Source organism: Leptonychotes weddellii, chromosome 1, assembly GCF_054177405.1.
Source record: "Leptonychotes weddellii isolate Sample4059 chromosome 1, ASM5417740v2, whole genome shotgun sequence".
Lineage (NCBI taxonomy): Eukaryota > Metazoa > Chordata > Mammalia > Carnivora > Phocidae > Leptonychotes > Leptonychotes weddellii.
The window spans coordinates 82,449,417-82,471,502 of NC_138369.1; the positions used below are offsets into that span (position 1 = coordinate 82,449,417).

The 22,086-nt window shown below is 44.0% G+C and overlaps 1 protein-coding gene across 7 annotated transcripts in view; it reads right to left on the bottom strand.

The window, feature by feature from the left end:
• NMNAT3 (nicotinamide nucleotide adenylyltransferase 3) overlaps window positions 1-22,086 on the bottom strand; it is a 116,759-nt gene that overhangs the window by 14,968 nt on the left and 79,705 nt on the right. The window lies entirely within an intron of this gene.

Genomic DNA, 22,086 nt, shown 5'->3' on the forward strand with positions numbered 1-22,086 from the left:
TATCATCCTCTAGTCATGTATGGGACAACAGTGACGTGCAGTTTCTTATGCCCAAATAGGGGGTCTTGTGAATCAAAGATGAAGGGATGGGATAGAGCATGGACCAGGTAGGTGGGAGGTGGGAAGGAGATGGGAAGTGGTGGGTCTAGGAGGAATGGGAAGGCCAACGTTGGGAAAGATGTGGGTTGTGCTGGTAAGTGATGCGGTATGGCTCAGGGACTGGAGAATGGAATACTTTAATTCAGAGCTATAGTGACACCGTGGAAGCTACAGAGAAACAACATGGAAAGAGTCTGAACAGGACCCCAAAAGCCTTGGGTAGGGGGCTCCAGCTCCATCACTCCCTAGTGCACCCTCAGCAATTACCAACCTATCTGGAAAAATAAAATATTTAGTCATTTGCACTTCAGTTTTCCTGTATGTGAAATGGGATCATACCTGCTTGGCAGGACCTTGTGCTAAGGAGAGAGATTAGGGAATCCTTATGTAGTGGGATGATATTTTATTTAGGATGTGATATATTTTTTAAAATTGTATTATAAATATAACATGCACATAAAAGAACCCAAAACACATATGGGTTGACAGAGTTATAAAGTATATCCTGCTTTCATCATCACCTAGCTTAAGATACAAGCACTTCGGGCACACCAGATGTTCCTACCACAAGCCTCACTCGGACTTTTATAATATTCATTCTCTTTCCTTTATAGCTTTACCATGTATTTATGTAGCCTTAAAAAAGATTCATTTGCCTTCTGAAACTTTTATAAACGGAATCAGACTGAATATATTCTTTTGTTCAGCCTTTTTCACTTTACATAAATAAAATTCATGTAATCCAACCAGTTTTATTGCTGCATAACCTTCCATTGCAAGATTATATACTAAATAATTGATCTCTTTTACTGTTGATGGACTTGGTTTGAGTCTGGTTTTGGACAATTACAAACTGCGCTGCTATGGACAGCCTTCCGTAAGTCTCCTGTGCACGCACACGCCGGCATGCATTTCTTAGGACACACATCCAAGACTGGACCTGCTGAGTCATAGGGCAGGTGTGTCTGCACCTTTACTAGATAATGCCGGACCGTTTTCCAAAATGGTTGCAGCTCTTTACCCTCCAACCAGCCGTGTAGGAGAGTTTTATTTGCTCTAGGCCATGCCACACGAGGTTATGGTCAGGGTCTTCTCAATCTGAGAGATGTGAAATTATATCTCATTGTTGTTTTAAAGTTCATTTTCCTGCCTACTAGTGAGGCTGAGCATTTATTCACATATATTATTAAGCATTCAGGCTTAAATTTTTTGTGAAGTGCCTGTTCAAATCTTTTCCCCATATTTTGGGTTGTCTGCTTTTTTATCATTGATTCGTAGAGTTCCTTACATATTCTACATGCTAGCCTTTTGTTGGTTGGTTCTATGAGTCATAAATACCCTCTTGTTTTATGGCTTGCCTTATTCTTTTTTTATGGAATCCTTTGAAAATGGAAAAAAAAAAGGAAAACGAAACTTCTTAATTTTAATGTAGTTGGGTTGGGTTGTTAGTTTTTTCCTTTACGGCCAGTGAATTTGTGTTATGAAGACATCTTCCTACATTATCTCATAAAAGGTTTATAGTTTTGTTTTTTCACATTTGGGTCTTTGTGCACGATGTGAATCCTATTAAGTTATTTTTCATTTGGATAGTCAATTATTCCAGCAATGTTTGCCAAAAAGCCCCCGTCCACCCTGCTGCTGTGCTCTGCCACCCGTGTGTTGAACGTCAAGTGTTCACCTGTTTAAGGGGCCTGCTTCTCTGCTGTTCTGTTCTTTGCTCTATTTGCCTGGCCCTGTGCAACATCACACTGCTTGGCTCAATATAGCTTTATTACACATCTTGATATCTGGTTAAGCAAATCCTCCCACCGGGCTCTTCTTCAAGAGTGTCTTGGCAATTCTTGACTTTTTGTATTTTCCATATAAATTTTATTTATTTATTTTATTTTTTATTTATTTATTTTTTTTAAAGATTTTATTTATTTATTCATGAGAGACAGAGAGAGAGACAGAGGCAGAGGGAGAAGCAGGCTCCCCGCGGAGCAGGGAGCCCGATGCGGGACTCGATCCCAGGACCCTGGGATCATGACCTGAGCCGAAGGCAGACGCTTAACCGACTGAGCCACCCAAGCGTCCCTCCATATAAATTTTGGAATGAGCTTGTCAAATTCCACAAATGAAACACCTCTCCTTGCCCCTGCCCCACCCCCCAAAAAACCTGCTGAAATTCGGATAGGAATTGAACTGAATTTGTAATTTAATTTACGGAGAACTCATGTCTTTACAATTTTTAGCCTTCCAATCCACAAGCATGGTATATCTTTCCATTTGTTTAGATCTTCTTAAATATTCCTAAATAAAGTTTTACAGTTTTCTTATAGAGAGCCTAAACATCTTTTCTAAGACTTATTCCCATTCCTCCTATAAGTGGCATTTAAAAAATACTTTTTATCCTGTTTGTTGCTAATATATAGAGATATGATTTAGGCACCCTGGATGCATATCTAGTAACCTTGCTAAACTCTCTTATTCTAGTATCTGTAGTCTTTTGAATCTTCTGTGTCCAAAATATACCATCTGAAAATACTGACAAATTTGCTGTATTTTCAGTCCCTCTGCCTTTTATTTGTTTTTCTTGTTGCACCATTGAAGACCTCTAGCATGATGCCGAATAGAGGTGGTGTTAGCAGGCCTCCTGGCCTTATTGCAACTATCAGAGGAAAAGCTCTTGAGTGTCACTAGTACATACGATGTCTGCTGCAAGTTTTCTGTAGCTAGCCTTTGGCAGTTGTGGCAGAGACTATGCCCTGTGTCCATTAAAACTCCTCCCCCACCCCCGCTTTCTGGGCACACTGGAAGCTAATATATCTGTTCTTCTTGAAATTAGGTTTATGTGATCTCACTGAGCTGTAGTCAACGGGATGTGGGTGAAAGTGATGTACGGCCCATCTAGACTTGGCCATAAAAACTCTCGCTGACCCTCCTACTCTTCTATAGTGAGTCTGAAAGCTATAATTAAGGAGGCAAAGCCATGGGTGGGGCCTACTAGGATTCCTGAGACACAGCTGGGCAGGGAATTGCCCTGTAGCTCTTCAGGATCTACATGGGGTTTATCTGATGAGAGAGAAATGTTCTTTAATGTGCTAAGCTCTTAAAATTGGGGCATTTGTTATGGTAGACTAACCTGGTCTATCCTGACAAATAGGTTACTTTAAGACACATTCCTGGCTATTCCCCGTTTAAGAGCTTTTGTCATAAAGGAATTCAAACGTTTTCTCTGCCAACTCTTGAAATGACGGTGTGATTTTTATGTGATTTTTGACTACTTGCGGGTCAAGGCCCCTGACTAATCATTTGTTGGGGGGCTCCCCCGGGCATCAGATAGATATGTCCTCCTCCAGAGAAGCTTCATGTTTCTGTTTCCCAGGTCCCTGGAGTTATTAAAAGTCATGGATGACCTTAAATGAAGTTGTCGACTTAAGCTTCTTTGACTAATTCAGGCAAGGGGCTGCAAATCTGAGCAAAGGCTGATGTGTGGCCATTTCTTCCTATTGGTATTTCATCCTTGCCTTTTTCTTCTTCGGCTTGCCATAGTACCAAGCCTTTGACTTGTTTCTTTGTTGGCTTGTATGGCCACTGATTCAAAGCTTAAGTGAGCAGTACTGGCAAGTGCCCACGGGGCCATCAGTGGTTCTGATGTTCTAAGAGCCTGCTTACTTACCTCCCTAGTTACAGATGTTTGTCTCTCAGCTGGCCTGAGACATCCCCACTTTTTGGCTTTAACAGTGAGATCTGAAAAATGTTCTACCTACCATTTATTTTTGTTTTTAGTGGGAGAGTTGATCCCAGGAAGGCAGCCTGACACCACCCCCCTCCCCAACATACCCACACCTGCCCGGAAGCTGAGAGTTCTCTGATGCATTTTTCCAGTCCTGGTAAACCTGGCTGCCTTGGGCCCCTCCTTCCTGGAGGTGGAGTCATCCACTGTACCAGGGGGATGACAGAACTAGCTGAGAGTAAGGAAAGAACATTCATCTTTCAACTTCCAGAAACTGGTTCCTAAAACTCATTTCAGAGGAATACTGGTGAAGGTTAGAATCAGGGTTTGTTCAGAAAGATTTATCTAAGTTTTAAAAGTCACCCTAACAAATACCAAGAATCAGAGTCTAGGGAGTGAGAGCACACAGTTTTACTAAAATCCACAGAGTAGTAAGGAGAGAATATGAAAGTGGAAAGGAAAAGCCCCTCTGGGAGCTGGGCTGGGGTGGGTGGAGGAATGAGCAGCAGGCATCAGGAAGAACCTGGTAGGAAAGGTTTGTGGTGACCAAGCGTTTAGACCCAAGTCGAGACCTGCTCCCTACACCCTCTTACCCTTTGGAGACAAAGCCTCGTGTTGTGTTGGGTGAGGGAGGGCAGAGTTAAGAGGCTTAGTTAGTTTTGGGAACCGCAGAGTAGGCGGCTGGTATTTTGCTTCCCACTTGGAATTCTAGGAGGAGACCATCTTGCTCTGGGCCCGCAGAGCATCAGTGCAGTAGAAATGGCAGTGTGGCGTGCACGGGCAGAGAGGCCTTCAGGAAACATCCCCTCCCCTGCCTTAAGCGGGGCATGGTGGACATCCATAGAAATCCCCAAGGCTCTTTGAGAGGAGGAGTGAAAGAGGCTGAGGATGAACAGTCAGCTGGGCTACTTTGGGGGTGGGGTGGGGTGGTGGTCGGTAGGGGGTACAGGGTGTCCAGGGCAAAGCCAGGGACCATGCCGGTGTTAGAACCAGGGAGAGCCCAGGCATGGGCCCAGACAGCAGTGGTGGTGCCTTAGCCAGGAGAGGCTGGGGGCACTTCGGTAGTGGAGGCAGAGAGGATAGAGGCCAGGGCCCAAGACCCAGGGCACGTCTCTCAGCTGGAGGGCATTCAGGGCCAGGTGCCCCCTTTCAGATGCTAGGATAATAGACCACTTATGATGCTTAATTCACTTTTGGGGAAGTAGGCAGCAAAAGATTAACTTGATTAAAAATTGACCTGTAACAGAATGAGTTTAAAATCAGAAGACAGTTACCTTGAAGTGGCAAATTTTTTCACCATTCGTGGAAATGGTGGCTTAAGAGCAAGGTGAGTGTTACAGAAAGCAAAGTAAGTTCTAGTTCTGCATATCTGAGTCCCATATTATGCACGGGATATGATCCTTTTCTTTTCCACTTTAAAAAGAGGGGAGGCTAACTTCTGTGGAGTGCCCACTTTCTTGGGCAATTGACATACATTTAACTTGCACATTAATCTCTGTTTGGAGGGACAGGGTGGGGCACCAGGCAGCCCTCCAGGCAGCTCTGCTAGGCACCTTGGAGACTCAGGTGTCGCCTTTGATGGTTTGGCTCATCTGGACAGGGCAGGTGGTACAAGGAGAAATCAATGCTTTGTTATAGCACCCAGGAGAGGAGAGTCCATAAAAAGAACAATTTGGGCTAAAATTCCTTCTTGCCCTCCAAATGGTCATGAGCTCAAGCCTCTTCCCTTTCGCACAATCCCTGTGTTACCTCTCACATGCCCCCCTTTCTCCCTAGGTAGATGCAGGTCCTTCTCCGGCGGCCCCACTGCTGCCCAGACACACCTCCATTACAGCCATTTATATAGTAAAGATCTGTTTGTCTTTCCCATGAGACTGATAGCTCTCGAAGGACGTGAACCTGACTTTTAATTCTGAGTAACATGACCAGCACGTCTCTTAGTACGAGGCTCTAGTGTCCTTGCTTTGGGGTTACCATAGCAATAGATGACTGTGATTTTAACATAGTGGAGAGAATTCCTTGTTTATCTCCACCCCTGTTCTAATAAAATGGCAATGAAGGAATAAAATACATACGAAATCACAAGGGCAAAAAGAGTGGGAAAGAGACAACAATGGATGGGAAAGGTTAACATAATTTTGGAAGCTGGAGAGCTGATGCACAACGGTTAACAATCAGAGTCTGCAGGCAGCCAAGGAGGTAAGAGGCAAGGTGCCTTGCGTGGCAGAAGCATGGAGTGGGTCAGGAACAGGAGAATGGGGTGCCACAGGGCCCGAACACAGGAGGACCAGTTCAGAGTTTGCCTAAGGAGCCCTGAGATCCAATCACTAACCCATTTTCCCATCCTGGCAGGAGGCTGAATGTCTGCTTTCTGCCGAGGTTGGACCAGAGAGACCTTTGCCTTCCAGATACAGGCACAGGGCAGAGGAGGGAGAAATACCATCCTTACGACAGGAAGATAAAGTCTGGCTTCCAGAAGAGCAGTCCCACTCAGGAGGAGACATCTACAGATCCTCACATTTAGGGGTCTTGGACCCAGGGCCTGATCATATGGCCACAAGGCCCGCCAGCTTCACCCATATACTCAGAGCTTCCTGCCAGCATTTAGGGCCTGATCTGCGAATATGAGCAGACAGTCTAAGAGACAAATTTTAGAAAAGTGCTGACTATGAAAGAGAGACCAAAACCATCAACAGGAGGAAAGGAACTTGGAGGACACAAAGGCAATCGATGCAGACAGCAAAAGGAAATTTCAAAAATCTCCAAATAGTATTGTCAGGAGGATAAGAGATGAGTGGGATGCTCTCAAAGGGGCAGTCAGAAATCAGGAAGAAACTTTTAGAAATTGAAAAATATCCACTCATTCAACAATATTCACCCACTGCCCGTTCCATGTCGGGTACTGTGCTAGGTTCTGGGGACATCCAGGGTGACGAAGCAGACCAATTCCTGTCTTTGTGGAACATTCTGGTGGGTGACGGCGGCAATAAAGTCAGTGGAAGAATTGGAAGATGACTTTGAGGAAATTATACGCCAGTAAGATACAATTAGAGGATTGACCCTGGAGGTCCAACAACTAGGTAACAGAACTCTCTGCAAGAGAACAGAGGGAGAAAAACATCAAAGAAATAATATATTTTCCCAGACTAGAAGGGCATAAGTTTTCAGGACTGAATACCCTCTGAGTGTACTTTGAAGGAAAGAAAGCACACACACTAGCAGACCATCAGAAAACTTCAGACCATCAGATTTAATGAGAAGATTCCAAAAGTTTCTAGAGAGAAAACCAGAGGTCGAACACACAGGACTGGGACGCAGGACAGACCTGGATTTCTCAACAGCAATTCTGGGATCCAGAAGGCAGTGGGGCAAAGCCTTTAAAATGTGAAAGGAAAATTATTTCCAACCTCGAATTCTCTATTCAGCCAAACAACCAAACAGTTAGAACAGGGGTCAGCAAGATTTTCCTATTAAGGGACAGGTAGCAAAGAGTTTAGGCTTTGTGAGTCATGTACAGTCTTTGTCGCATATTCCTTTTTTTTTTTTTTTTTAAACAACCCTTTTAAAACGTAAAACAAGGGAAAAAAAAAAAACCCTACTGTTAGCTCACAGAAAAAAGGAAAACAGACTATGGACCAGAGTTGGCCCATGGGCTGTGGTTTACTGACCTCTGAATTGGAGCGTGCAATAAAGCTGTGTTCATATATGCAAGGTCTCAAAAACTTACCTCCCATAGGTCCTTTCTCAGAAAGATGCAGCAGGATGCGCTCCCCCAAAACAGGAGTAGACCAAGAAAAGTGAAGGCCCAGGATCCAAGAAATCCAAGATCCTGCCACACCAGGAAACAGGCAAAGGGAATCCCCAGGGAAACAGTGAAGGGAAATCTCAGATGAGAGCGCTGCAGCGGCACAGAGAGCTCGCCGTCCAGAAGGAGCCGGAGGACCCCGGCAAGGGTACGAGCAGAATCAAAATGGGACAGATTACATGATGAGTCTATGTATACGAAGATGAGTTTTGAAGATCTTTTGGAAAATTTGGGACTGAATTAGTGATAGGTCTAAGGAACATAAGGAAACAAATAAATGAAGTAATAATTACCTCCAGGAAGAACCAAAGTTTGCACGGGATGCAATGCAATCATAGTGTGCCACACGGCTTAGTTAATGACATTTACGCAGACATAAATGTAAACAATATTACTTCAGCCCAGAGTCAAGAGCCATTCAATTTGGGAGCATGTGGTGGAGGTGAAGTGTGAGGGTAGGGGTGTGAGAGAGCTAAATCTTCCTTTTTCATAATTGGAAGCCAACAGATAATATCTAAATCCGAAAAACCAAGAAACACAGTATAAGCTTATATAAAAATAGACAAATACTAGAGAAAACGGCTGAAAAAGTCAAACACAACTGCTCTAGAACCAGGAATCAGGGGTAGGGAGTTACCATAAGCCTTACAGCAACCTAACTTCTATCGTATATATATCTATAAATACAGAAAATTAGTTTAAAATGAATGCACTTTGTAGAAACATTTCAGTATACTGAAAAGTATAAAGAAATCAAAAATCAACAAAACATATCCAAGAAGTTAATATTGTTTATATTTTGGTTAATTGCCTTTTTCTTCTGTGTTTTTCTTCATATAATGTAAATTCAATTTTTGTATCTTCTTTATTTAGATTCTATCATTAGCATTCTTCTTGGCCATGAGCACTCTTGAAAACACCATTTTTAATGGCTGTATAATAAGATCATATATATATATGTATGTATATATGTGATGTGCTTGAATCAATATATTGTGACCATCTTTGTAGATCTTAGTTGCAATTTTTAGATACACTTTTAAGATAAATTACTAGAAAGGAAAATTACTGGCTTGAACATTTTGGGGGCTTTTGCTACATCTTGCTGAACTGCTTTTCAGAAATTGTGAACAAGGGGAGAGGGCCACCCACATGGAATGAGAGAACCCACCTCACCCCATACTGGCTAGTGCTGGGATTACTCATTTAAAAACATCTTTGCCAATCTGCAGGAACTTTTTGTGGTTTAAAATTTGCCTTTAGGATGATTTGTGTGATTTTAATGACTTATTAGACATTTGTGCTTCTCTGGTTGTGAACCACCTGTTGTTCATAGTCATTGTTCCTTTGTCTTTTTATGTGTATGGACTCTTTTTAACAAATGGTTTGCTGCACTCAGCTGGTGCTCAGCAAGTGTTGCCCTGGTGGGTCTGCTGGCACCGCATAGAGAGGATTCTCCTCCACATCCTGGACCTCGTCCCCAACTCCGGGAATTCGGTCTGGGTCTTCAGTCAACTAAGACTCTCCACATCCTTGTGAAGTAAAGCCTCAACAGGTCCTCTCCGGGATGCTTCCATCATTTCTCTGAGTACTGTGCCTCTGCCCCCCCTTGCTTGCATCAGTTCCTTATCTCCTCTTATAATTTTCGGATCCTTATCTTTTTCTTGAGTTCTGGAAGAATCCCTCGGACTGGTGTTCTCATTCTCTATTCGGTTGCCAGAAATCGCCTCCCTGCAGCTTCGGCTCCACTGAGTGCTAATTTGCCAAAAATGTCTTTCATCCCAAATGCCCTTCCTTCACTGTCCTCAGACTGCTGCTTCTCCTGACACGCTGCTCTTCTGCTGTGCTTGCATTTTTCTCGTGAAGCTCATGGAGGACCAGAAATTCAGTAATTTTATCTTCCTACGTAGAGGGTGTCCCCTTGGCCAGAATCTGTAGGCTGGGATCATCTTTCGAAGGGCAGTTCTTTTCATATGACCTGTTCCTTTTCACGGACTGGTTTGCTGCCTCTGGAAAGGTCTATCTGTCCTATATGGGCTGCTGGGCAGCCCTGTCAGAGTCTGGGTAGGTTCCTGCTTCATTATTTTATTCACAGCAAAAGGATAAAGGCAACATTTAGGTTTACTGTGATTTTTCTTTGCCTCTCAGAAATGCACTTGCTTGTGTAGTGCAAGGAGGGAACTAGAGGTCAAAGGAAACATTGGTGGGGAATTCCCCCCCTTCTAAGGTTTATCTTTAGTATTTTTTTTTTTTTTTAGATTTTATTTATTTATTTGAGAGGGAGAGAGAAAGAGCTATCAAGAGTGCAAGGGCACGGGGAGGGAGAAGCAGACTCCCCGCTGAGCAGGAAGCCTGAGGCGGGGCTCAATCCCAGGACCCTGGGATCATGACCTGAGCTGAAGGCAGACGCTTAACCAACTGAGCATCCGGGCGCTCCTATCTTTAGTATTTTAAGAATACTAAATATATAAGGCAGGCAATTGAAGTGACTTTTTTCTTTAAATACTTAAGGGAAAAAAAATACTTAAAAAGGGACTGTCCCATTTCCTTTTTTAAATACTGTGTCTCCCCCACCACTGATTTTGTGTTTTACTGTATATTACCTTTTTACATAGACTTTGTGTTCCATTGTGCTGTCTAGAGTCAGCATCACTCTCTGTAATCACTTTTGAAAAAATTGTATTTTAATGTCTCATGGAGCTTTCTGAGCACTTGGTTAGTCTTCTAGGTGAACCTTGGGATACTTTTTTTCAAGTTAAATAAAGAAAAATAGCCATGGATATTTTCACTGGAAAGCCCATCAATAACTGACCATTCCCTTGAGGAGCTGCTCATATTTGCATTTAGTGAAGTCTCTCCGCAGAGGGGCAGAGCCGCTCCCTCAGTGTCCTTTACGTTTCTAGTTCAGGTTAGTCCTGGGGACAGGTGTCCTTGGCGGTTTCTCTGGTGGGTGATTTTTTTTCCTCAAATTTTATATAAGATACAGGTTATATGTATTTTTATATGTTATATATTATGTTTTATATAGTATAAACAGTTCATGACATTGTATTACAACTGTTACGTAGAAAACTCTGTATTTTGGTTTGTTTATTTTTAATCTGGACTACCTTACTGAATGGTATTCGTTCTGCCAGGTTTTCAGATGCTTCCCCTGGATTTTCTAGGGACACAGTAATACCACCTGCAAATAATGACAACTGAGTCTCCTATCTATAAGTCTATTTCTTATTTTTGACTGATGCCATTAGAAAGTAATGGTGGTGAGTAGGCATTCTTTTCTATTTCCTTGCTTCTGTGGGAATGCTTCTGAAGTGTTATGCCATTATTATGTCATGCTAGATAAGTATCCTTATAGTTCTAATTTACTAAGAGCTTAAAAAAAAAAATCCCTAAGTAGGTGTTGGATTTTACTGAATGACTTTTAAGTATGTATTGAGATGATGATTTAGGTTCCATAAAAATATATTGTCTTAGTAATGCGATATATTAATAGATATCTTTATGGTATATTGTCCTTGAATACCTGGGATAAATGCTGCCTGGTCATGTTGAATTATTCTTTTATTAGCAATCTGATAACCTACTACTTTATATGGGTATTTTGCATCCCAGATTATATTGTTAAACACCAGCTGTAATGCCACAATATCCTTACCCAATTTTCTTTGTTCTAGAAAACGGCTATGGTAGATTGAATTATTGGTCCTAATTCCTCACTCTGTCATTATAGTATTACACACACCCCTGCCACAGCCTCACAAAGGCAGGATGGACTTCCCCAGCCCTTGACTTTGGGCTTGGCCGTGAGACTTCCTTCGGCCAGTGGCGTATTAGCCTATGTGAAATGAACAAAAACTCAAAACTTGCTTAGTAGGACTTGCAATCCCGTGCCTTTGCCATCTTCAGGAGAAGAATATGTGAGGTAGTCACTCCCCCTTCTATTTCCTAGACCCGGAATTATTTAAATCAACGAGTGAGAATTTGGTAACACGGAAATGGTTTGCCGCACTCAGCTGGTGCTCAGCAACTGTCACCCCCGCCACCCTCTTGCCTGGGGCATCAGCAGAGCCGGGGACTGTGGCAAGGTCGTGTTTTCCCAAGATGGCCACAACATCATCTCCCGGCACGCATGCTCTCTAGAACCCAGCCGCTCCTCCATCGAAAATCTGTGCTCCTCCCCCTTGGACCTGGGTGAGCACTGGTGAATGTTTAACCCAGGGGTAGAAGTGATACTATGTCACTGCTGAGGTGAGGTCCTAAAAATGCCACGCACGCCCACCTTAAGGTCTGGGGACACTTGGTTTGGGAACCCAGGTGCCAGGCTGTGAAAGCCCAAGCTAGCCCATGCAGAGACACTCCCCAGTGAAGCAGTGAAGCCACCTGTCCATGCTACGGTCAACATCCCTGCCAATACCCAGCATCCACTGCCAGATGTGTGCGTGAAGAAGTCTCCAGGTGACTCCTGATCCCAGCTGTCTAGTCACTCCTGGTCTTTGAGGTCTTCCCAACTGAGTCCCCAAATATTGTGAGGGCAGAGACAAACCATTCCCACTGTGCTATGTCCAAATGCCTGAACCACTGAATCTGTGAGTGTAACAAAATGGTCACTTCTACATCACTGAGTTTGGGGTGGTTTGTTATGTAGTAGTAACTGGAACAGGAATGGAGATGCAGGAAAGTGATATCATTTTCCTATAGTTACACTACTAGGAAATGGCAGGATTGGGATCCTGTACTTTTCCTGTTGTACTATACCAGTGACTGACATTGAGGTTCAGAGAGCCCTAAGCCAGCCAGAACTCAGGAGGGTACCACTCGGTAGCTCTACCTCTGTGTGTATGTGGCCCCAGACCAGATCACTCTGGGGTATGACAGAGATCCTACCCCCTCTAGAGCGGACCGTGTCCCCCAGCAGCACTGGGCGTCCATAAAATATTACTGCTACCTAAGATGCCAGCAGCCTCACAAAGCGTGAAGCAAGACTTAATAGCATTCCAAAGTGTAAAAACTTCGTTTATTATCACAGAGAACGCTTTGGCACATTTATCAGCATTTTATTAAGAATTACCATATGTATTTAAAACAAAACTATGCTGGTCCAAACAACTGAGAGAAGCTAGAGGTAATGCTCAGGCCTGGCCGGCTCCTACTGCACCCCTTCCCCTGGCACACTCCACCCCTGCTCAGAGAAGCTCAGTGTCCCTGTGTGCACAGGCACAGTCCAACCCTTACCCCCTTCATGGACCCTTCTGTCCCTTTCCTTCTTTCTTTGGTTGTGCTGGCTGAAAAGCACTCTGGGAAACAGGGCCTTGAAAGGCAAAAGTCTTTTAAGAAATATCAGGAGCAAGTGTTGCAAGGTAAACAAGGAAAGGAAGCCAGAGTGATGATAAGCAGGTTGGAAAAAAAGACCAGGATCCCAACCAAATGGATCTGCATGCTTTTACAAAGAGCTTACTGTGATTAAACTTGGCCTCCAAGCGAAGTCTGGAAAACATGAGGCTGTTGAGGCTTTGAGGCCATTTTGGCCTGCTCTTCTTTATTTTCTTCATCAAGTTCTGTTCTTTGGTTTGTTTCTTCAGCCAGATTGCTCTTAGCTCTCATGGTCCAGATGAACTTGAAACTGCCTCTTTATTGCTCTGCTCTGTGCACTGTTGACCAGAAGCACCCCCCACCTTCAAGGGCCACTAAATGCCCGGATGGAGGCATCCTGGGACAGGGAGACCAGATCCAGGAATTCCGGTTATCCCCGTAGAGCTGCGGTCCTCTGGCGGCGCAGTGGGTGGGCTGCACCAGGGTGGCTCCTGGAAGTGTGACCATCTTCCGTCCCCTTTCGGTGCCTGTGGAGTCTGCGGCTCTCCTGTCTGCCCTCCGTTTCCCTCACTGCTTTCCATGCGAAGTTTTTCTTTACACCAGCACGCTCTTCCTGCACACTGCAAAGCCCCCTCTGGTCTCCAGAAGCCTTCAATGCCTGAGCTTGTCAGCGGGAGCGTTCTCTTTCTTTCGTTCTCAGCGGGAGCGTTCTCTTTCTTTCGTTTCCAAATGTCCTGCCTTCTTTATGTGCAACTTCTTAAAAAACAGGCAAAGTAAACAACAAAGCAGCAATATTTCACAGGGCTTCAACTTCCTTCCTGGTCCTGGAGAGTGGGGCCTTTTTCTTTCCTCTCTCCTGCTCCCTTCATTCTCTACAACTGTTTTCCCCGAGTCCCAGGCGCTCGGTGCCGGTCACCTGCCAGTGCCTTCCATTTATCAGAGCGCTGACAAAGCCTCTGATGGGGTGGCTGGCTCCTTGGGGTCCTCTGTGCTTTCAGAGTATTAGAACCTCTTTTTTTTTTATTATGTTAATCACCATACATTACATTAGTTTTTGATGTAAGGTTCCATGATTCATTATTTGCGTATAACACCCAGTGCTCCATGCAATACGTGCCCTCCTTAATACCCATCACCAGGCTAACCCATCCCCCCAACCCCTCCCCTCTAGAACCCTCAGTTTGTTTCTCAGGGTCCACAGTCTCTCATGGTTCGTCTCCCCCTCCGATTTCCACCCCCTTCATTTTCCCCTTCCTACTTTTTTTTTTTTTTAACATATAATGTATTGTTTCAGAGGTGCAGGTCTGTGATTTATCAGTCTTACACAATTCACAGCGCTCACCATAGCACACACCCTCCTCAGTGTCCGTCACCCAGCCACCCCATCCCTCCCACCCCCCACCACTCCAGGAACCCTCAGTTTGTTTCCTGAGATTAAGAGTCTCTTACGGTTTGCCTCCCTCTCTGTAGAACCTTTTTCTTACATGTGCCTGTTTTCCAACATTTAACTCCTGCCTGTTGATCAGAATGAGTCTTTCAGAGTAGGTACGTTTTTTAAAAAAAGAACTTGCCAGAACTCCCAAATGCTAGCGTCTCAAGGCTCCTCAGAAACTCATTGCTTTCTCTTTGGGGGCCTCGAACAGTATACAGGGGAAAAGAGGCAGTGGGGGGCAGGTTGCAATCAGGCACTTCTGGCTTATTGTGTAGTCTGCTGAAGGAGTCATTGGAAAACTGCACAAAACACTGCTGTGGGCAACCTCCGTATGTGGAATCTCTGTGTGTGCAAAGCAGCCTCATTTCCCATTAATGAATTACTTGTCCTGGGCCATATGCCACAACTGTGCTCTTTTTTTTAAAGATTTCATTTATTTATTTTTGAGAGAGAGAGACAGAGAGAGGGAGAGAGGGAGAAGTGCGAGAGAGAGCATGAGCTGGGGGGGAGGCAGATAGAGAGGGAGAGGCAGACTCCCCACTGAGCAGGGAGCCCGATGCGGGGCTCAATCCCAGAACCTCTGGGCTCATGACCTGAGCCGAAGGCAGACGCTTAACTGACTGAGCCACCCAGACGCCCCTCACACAACAGTGCTCTTAGGACAGGTTTTGTAGTGGCAGGAACTTGAGGGCGAGTAGGCAGAGGCATACCTGAGTGATGAAGACTGCTCTGCTGCTTATGAGCTGTGTGACCTGGGGCAAATTACTTCACCTCTCTTGTTTTCAGTCTCTTTACCTGAATCACATGAGCTTATGTAGGAGACAAAGATCAGTTCAGGGCAAATGTGTGGTGGGAGGGCACACTAGAAATATCCGTCGAGTCTGAATTTCCCCTACCTATCCCCTGTTTTCACTACAAACACCATTTCTCTTCTTCTAAAGGCAAGAGGGAGCCTCGTGCATTTATTTAGCTGGCAGGCTGGCATGCACTTTAAGCCAGGTGGTGCACCAGCCCTGTAAATTCTGAAATAAATACTGTGGGAGCCCTGTCCTCATGGGGGGGTTCAGTCCTGGGGGAGACAGCCAGCCACCATGAGGTGGTCAGGGGAGAGCAGAGGTACACGAGGAGCCCAGAAGAGGCTCTGAACAGGTGGAGCAGATGTTTTGGAGGAAGGGACCTCTAAACTGAGTTATGTATGATGCAGAAGGTATATGGTGACCTAAGAAAGGTAAAATCTTATTAATCAAATCAATTCTTTCTACTCTAACTACACCGAAGAGACTTTTTTAAAAAGTCTTCAGAACAACTGAAGCTGGATGACTCCTTGATTCTGCACTAATATCCTTGCCCATTTCTTGTTACGTTTTAAATTTACCTTCATGGTAATTTATACTCAAGGGAACTGTCCAAGATCTGCTAAGGGATTCAATAAAATAGGTCACGGAGTTAAATGCTGTGGTGAAACACAGGGCTTAATTTTATGGATAAAATATAAATTGCTTGGCTGCCTTTTTGCATTATTCGTGTTAAGACTAACGATTGTTCAGTGAATGGGAAGGGATCGCTGTAAGAGTGAGGAAGCCGTTTTCCTTATTCTATAAGCATACCTGGTGGGGTTGCAGGCTTTGCCCTTGAGGTTAACAGGCACTGCATTAGGGAAGAGACCTGAGTAGCCTGTCAGCCCACCTCCACCAGCAGGGCTGCCCCTCCAGTTGCTACAGGAACAAGGAGCATTTTTCCTAAGATTGACATTAGGGGGAATAGGAGGAAAACAGCATGTTAACACCAGCACTTTTCCTGATATTTCTCAGAGTGAGTCTGCACTGATTGATATCTTTGTTAAAAATGCATCTTCCGGGCTGTACCTGGATCTGCTCTCTGGCAGGGAGGCTTAGGAATTTAGATTCTTCCCAAGCATCCCGGGTGATTGTGATACGCCCCTGGAGATCTGAGGGGCAGCACTGAGCGTAGAGGGACCACTGCCCTTCAGTTACACAGGATCTTTTATTAACCCAGCACTGGGCTCTAAAGAAGGACCGCTTTGCTGTCATGACCAAATGACCTATGAATATGGAATAAAAGGATAAAAGTCAATTGTATCTCAATAAAAAATATCTAGTGACAAAAAGAAGGATTGGGTTTCCTAGGCTGTAAATGTTTTATGGAGTTTAATGCAATTTCATTTTTGAGGTTTGTTTCTAATAATACCCTTCACTTACTTGTTTAATGTATTCATCAGTCAATTCTGATTATGTAAATTGTAGATGATCTTCTTCCATTTGCCATCTAAGACATGATTTAGAGTTGCAAAACTAACCGAAAGCTAACCATTCTCACCAAGCACTAAAAAAATTAGTCCCTCTGGGGGAACATTTTTCCAAAAGTTTTATTTTTCTTTTCATTCCAAGGGTTGTTTAGATTAGTGTTTCTCTAGTTGTTCTGTGTAATGATTTATATGCACCTACCAGCAACCCGCCCCCCCAGAAAAGGGGTTCAGTGGTCAAATAAGCTTTGGAAATACCAGGGTAGACAAAGTGAAAGGTCTTATTGCAGACTGCAGATCCTCTGAGAGCCCCTAACATGTGGATGTGCATAGTCACTCTCCAAGAAAGGCACAGAAATCTCAGGGTTTACCAAGCTCATTTAGGTTTCATGGAACATTCTGCTGGATGAGAGTTCAGAGGACCAACCTTGGGAGATACGCAGTTAACTCCATTGGCAAGTTATGGCAGGGGGATCAGCTGCATTGATTCAGATGAACTGCTCATAAAACTCAGGCCTAGGAAGTGTTTTACAAGTGGAGGTATATGTTACATCACTTGGGGGGGGGAGCTTCCTCAAATACAGACCTCCCCACCTTGACATCCAGGGTCTAAGCGCTGGTGTCAATTATGTAATCACAATCTACTTGGTCACCACCACCACTGCTGCTGGTGGACCATCCCTCCGTCCCTCCAGTGTTTGACCTGGACAGGAGAGAAACAACAGTGTCCTTATTTCAGGTTGCACTCAAAGGTCGGAAGGCTAGGTATCATTGCACATGCTCATCCTGGGTTACTGTGGCATCCCAATAATCATCAAGTGGAACCAGACATGGCGTCGCAGCGGAACCTTGGGCTTCACCGTCTGGAGTCTAAACCGGATCTCCAATCCAAGGCAGGAGTACCTCAATTACCTCTGTGACTAGAGTAAAACATGTCACATAGGTCTGCCATGTCAGCCTCTCTGATGGGAAGATTCAGCCCCAATCTGACTTCAGAAACGTGGAAGCTGGACTTGAGCTAATTCAGGAGCAGTGCTAGCCATGTGCTGACCACAGAGGGACTTTAAAACTGGCACAAAATGAGACTTGTTGGGACGCCTGGGTGGCTCAGTTGGTTAAGCGTCTGCCTTTGGCTCAGGTCATGATCCTGGAGTCCCGGGATCGAGTCCCGCATCGGGCTCCCTGCTCAGCGGGGGGTCTGCTTCTCCCTCTGACCCTCTTCCCTCTCTTGCTCTCTGTCTCTCATTCTCTCTCTCAAATAAATAAAATCTTAAAAAAAAAAAAATGAGACTTGTTACTGCTTGAGGACCCAGTCTGGGGGCGAGGGGGAGAGGGGTCACAGCAGAAAAAAACTATATGTTACAGTTTATGTAATTAAGTTACTTTAAAGTGGTATTTTATGTATGCACTGTTGTATATATTATACATATATAAATGTAGAATGATGATGATGGTGGACGGCACGTATTGAGTGTTAACAAAGTGTTGGGAACTGTGCTAATGGCTTTACACATATGAAAGAAGTGTGACTGTTAGTCGCATTTTCCTGATGAACAAACTGTGAAGTAGAGGAGTTACGTAACTGGCCCAAGGTCCTAAAGTGAATTAATTGTAGCAGTGCCATATGAACCGAGGGAGTCTGGTTCCAGGGCCCATGATCTTAACCAAAATCGTACACTGGTAACACACTGTCTGCACATTGTCTACACATATATGCAGTATAATAACATCACCGGTACACAGCTCAGCCTGCATGGAGTGATTTGCGGGAATGTTCAAGGATATTGATTATGTGTGATTTGTCTCATGTGCTAATTTTTTTTTCTTTAAAGATTTTATTTATGTATTTGAGAGAGAGAGAGTGAGAGAGAGCATGAGAGGGGAGAGGGTCAGAGGGAGGAGCAGACTCCCCACTGAGCGGGGAGCCCGATGTGGGACTCGATCCTGGGACTCCAGGATCACGACCTGAGCTGAAGGCAGTTGCTTAACCAACTGAGCCACCCAGGCGCCCTCATGTGCTAATTTTTGAGAGGAGATTTAAGTCAACTGAATTCAACACGGTAAAAAGAGACACAAAAGACCACCAAGTGCAAAGCAATTTGGTGCAAAATATGATGGAGATGATGACTACTCTCTAGGCAAAGGTCCCATCATACATATGCAATGAGCGGCTGCGGCGTGCAGGACACTGGAAAAGCAATGCCATTCCTCCCGCCCCTTAGTCCATAGCTTATCATGCGTGCTGACGTCCTGAATGGACCTCTGGGAAAGATAAGCTAGCTTCAAATAGCTGAAGTTTCCAAGCACTTCACAGACAGCAAGAGCACTGGACACAGACTGGGGATGATTCGGAGGGTGGTGCAGAGGGTGCCTGCAAAGGGGCTGGCCCCCCGTCGTCCTCACCCGAGCTCATTCCTTAGACATACCCATATTAGAAATGATCCCTTTGTGAATGTACCTATTGTTAACTCTTAAAGATATATAAATATATGCACACTTACATGGATATTCTACACAATACAGACATTCACTTTGTTTTTTTACAAAAAGAGATGGATTTCCTCAGATAGCTTTAAGCTGTACCCCACTCCCAGTGTCCAAAGTGGGGCCAGAACCATAGTTGGGGCTACTCTGACTCCTGTACTGGGTGGGCAAGGTTGCTGGGCTGGAGGCGAAGGTGCTCCCAGCTCTAAAATACCATCATAAATCATCATCATCATCATGCTTATTATCTGCTGCTTAGTAAGCACCAAGGGTGTGCCAGGCTCTGTGTGGAGTGTTTATAGGGTTTCGATCCTCCCAACAGTCTCGAAAGGCAGCTGCCGTCACTCCCCCGAGGCTGCCTTGCTGGCCTGGCCAAGGTTGCACAGGCTGGAAATGGCAGTGCTGAGATATGGAAGCAGGTTTATTTGTCTGGCTTTGAAGTTTTGCTTGTCCATGTGCTCTGTGCTTGTTTTAACTCTAAGAAGTACTTCTTAGGGGGCGCCTGAGTGGCTCAGTCGGTTAAGCGACTGCCTTCGGCTCAGGTCATGATCCTGGAGTCCCTGGATCGAGTCCCGCATCGGGCTCCCTGCTCGGCGGGGAGTCTGCTTCTCCCTCTGACTCTCCCCCCTCTCATGTGCTCTCTCTCTCTCTCATTCTGTCTCAAATAAATAAATAAAATCTTTAAAAAAAAAAAAAAAAGAAGTACTTCTTAGATTAAGATTCTTTGTCTCTAAAATGGTTGTGGGCAGAAATAATGCTACCTCGTGGGCTTGCATGTAAAGACATTTTGTAAAATGTAAGGAGCCATTCAAAGGTACTATTATTACTATTATTTTGGTTTCATGTGATAAAATTAAACGTAACAAATTTATTTCGCTGGTTGGAAAATTTCAATATAACCTTTGTAGTCTGACGTATTTTAACTTTTTATTTTGAAATAATTTGTGACTTGACAAAGTCGCAAAGTTCTTAGCAAGGACAGTAGAAGGACTTCCCATATCCTTCACTCGGCTCCTGCTAATGTTAACATCTCTGATGACCGTGGCACAACCATCTAAACCAGGAAGTTACCATTGACACGACTCACGAATCTCGAGACCGTATTCCTAATTCCCCTGGATCACCTTGTTCTGGTCTAGAGTCCAATCCAGGATCCCAAATTGCACGTAACTGTCCTGTATCCTATTCTCCTCTAACTGGGGACAGCTCCTCAGTGTCTCATGACCTGGACCCTTGAGAAAAGTACTGGCCAGTTTTTTTTGGTGGAACATCTGTCGGTTTGGTTCGTCTGAGGTTTTCTCTCCGTTGGATGGAATTTATGGCCCTCGGCAAGAATACCTCGGAGACGATGTTGCGCCCCTTCTCAGTGCATCGTGTCCAGGGTGCCCGCCATCTCTTTGTCTTGATTCTGGTGATACTAATGTTGATACTTGGTTGAGGTGGTGTCTGTCAGAGTTCTCTACTGTTAAGTTACTATCTTCTCCTGTGTTATCTGTAAATACTAAGCATCTTGTGGGAAAATACTTTGAGACTATGCAAATATCCTGTGTCCCATCATACTTTTGCCCATTAATTTTATCATACATTGATGATGCTGGTCTGCAACAACCATTAATGTGATGTTCACCAAATGGTGATTTTTTTTTTTTATTTCCAACATTCCTTCCCCAGAATTCATTAGAATTCTACCGTAAGGAGGAACTGTCCTTTCTGCTGTGTTTATTCATTTATTCATTCAATCATTTATTTATATCCTTATGGACTCATGGATATTTATTTTATTCTGTGGAGTGTAATCCATCATCATTATTTATATTGTTGCTCAAATTATCCCAGATTTGCCCAATGGAACATCCTTTAAATTGGCTCTGGTGTCTTTTTGACATGATCCCATCATTTATTCAGCACTTCCTTGTTTTCTGGCACCATAAGATATTCAGGTTTATCTTGTTTGTTCTCTGCCCCAGCTCAGGAATCCAACATTTCTCCAAAAAGCCCTGGCTTTTTTTTTTTTTTTTTTTAATTGAACAGCATTTAGAAACCAAGAAGGCTAGTTGTGCTCAGTGCTACTGGGGTTTTGTGGTTTCTAGGAATCTCTTAGAAGACAGGGACTAGGAAATTATATGGTAGACATAATTATATATCATATAATTATGTAACATACACACATCCACACCCCCCTCCGTATTTCCTTCTTTAACAATCCCTCCATGTACACATTAAAAACCCTGTGTTCATACTGAAACCTCCAGTTCCAATCCAACATTACAGGGTTCATTCCTGCCTCCCTTCCTTCCCTTATTGTACCTTCTTTCTTCAACAGTGAGAAACCAGGCTCTACCATCCACAAGAATTTATGCATTTGCTTGCTCTCAGTATTTACATAAAGTAGGTTCAAAATTGCTCACTTCTACCCCTGTGGAAAATAAATGTTCTGACTAGAGAACAGTACTTATGTATACTTCTTTTTGGCTTCAGCCTCCCAGTATCCAGTCAGACTGCTGCTTTCCAAGTTCCTGAGGCTGGTTCTTTGCTTTCCCACTGCCTCCAGTGGGGCTGTCTATTCCTTCGTTAAAGTAAAGCTGTTTGTTACCATTTGTATTTCATCATGGGTTCCTCTCTCATCCAGGTTGACTTTAATCACCTATTTAGTTACTTTGGTATGTGATTCCGAGTCAGACTAGAAAAAGAGGTACACAAAGAGAAGGGTCTCTCCTCCTCTGTCCTAACTTCTACCCTGTTCCCATCCCCCCATTCTTTACACTCTTTTCCTATCCACCTGCTGGAAGGAACCAGTCTCATTAGTTTACAAAATCTATTCTTAAATGATTTTGTCTTCCTAAGATTTATTTTCCCTATAATTATCAGTAACTTATAAATCTCCCCAAGGTCTAACTCTTTCTCGACAAGCTTGTCTTCAAAAATATTTATACAGACACATCTTTTCAATTTATTTTAATTAATGCCCTTTG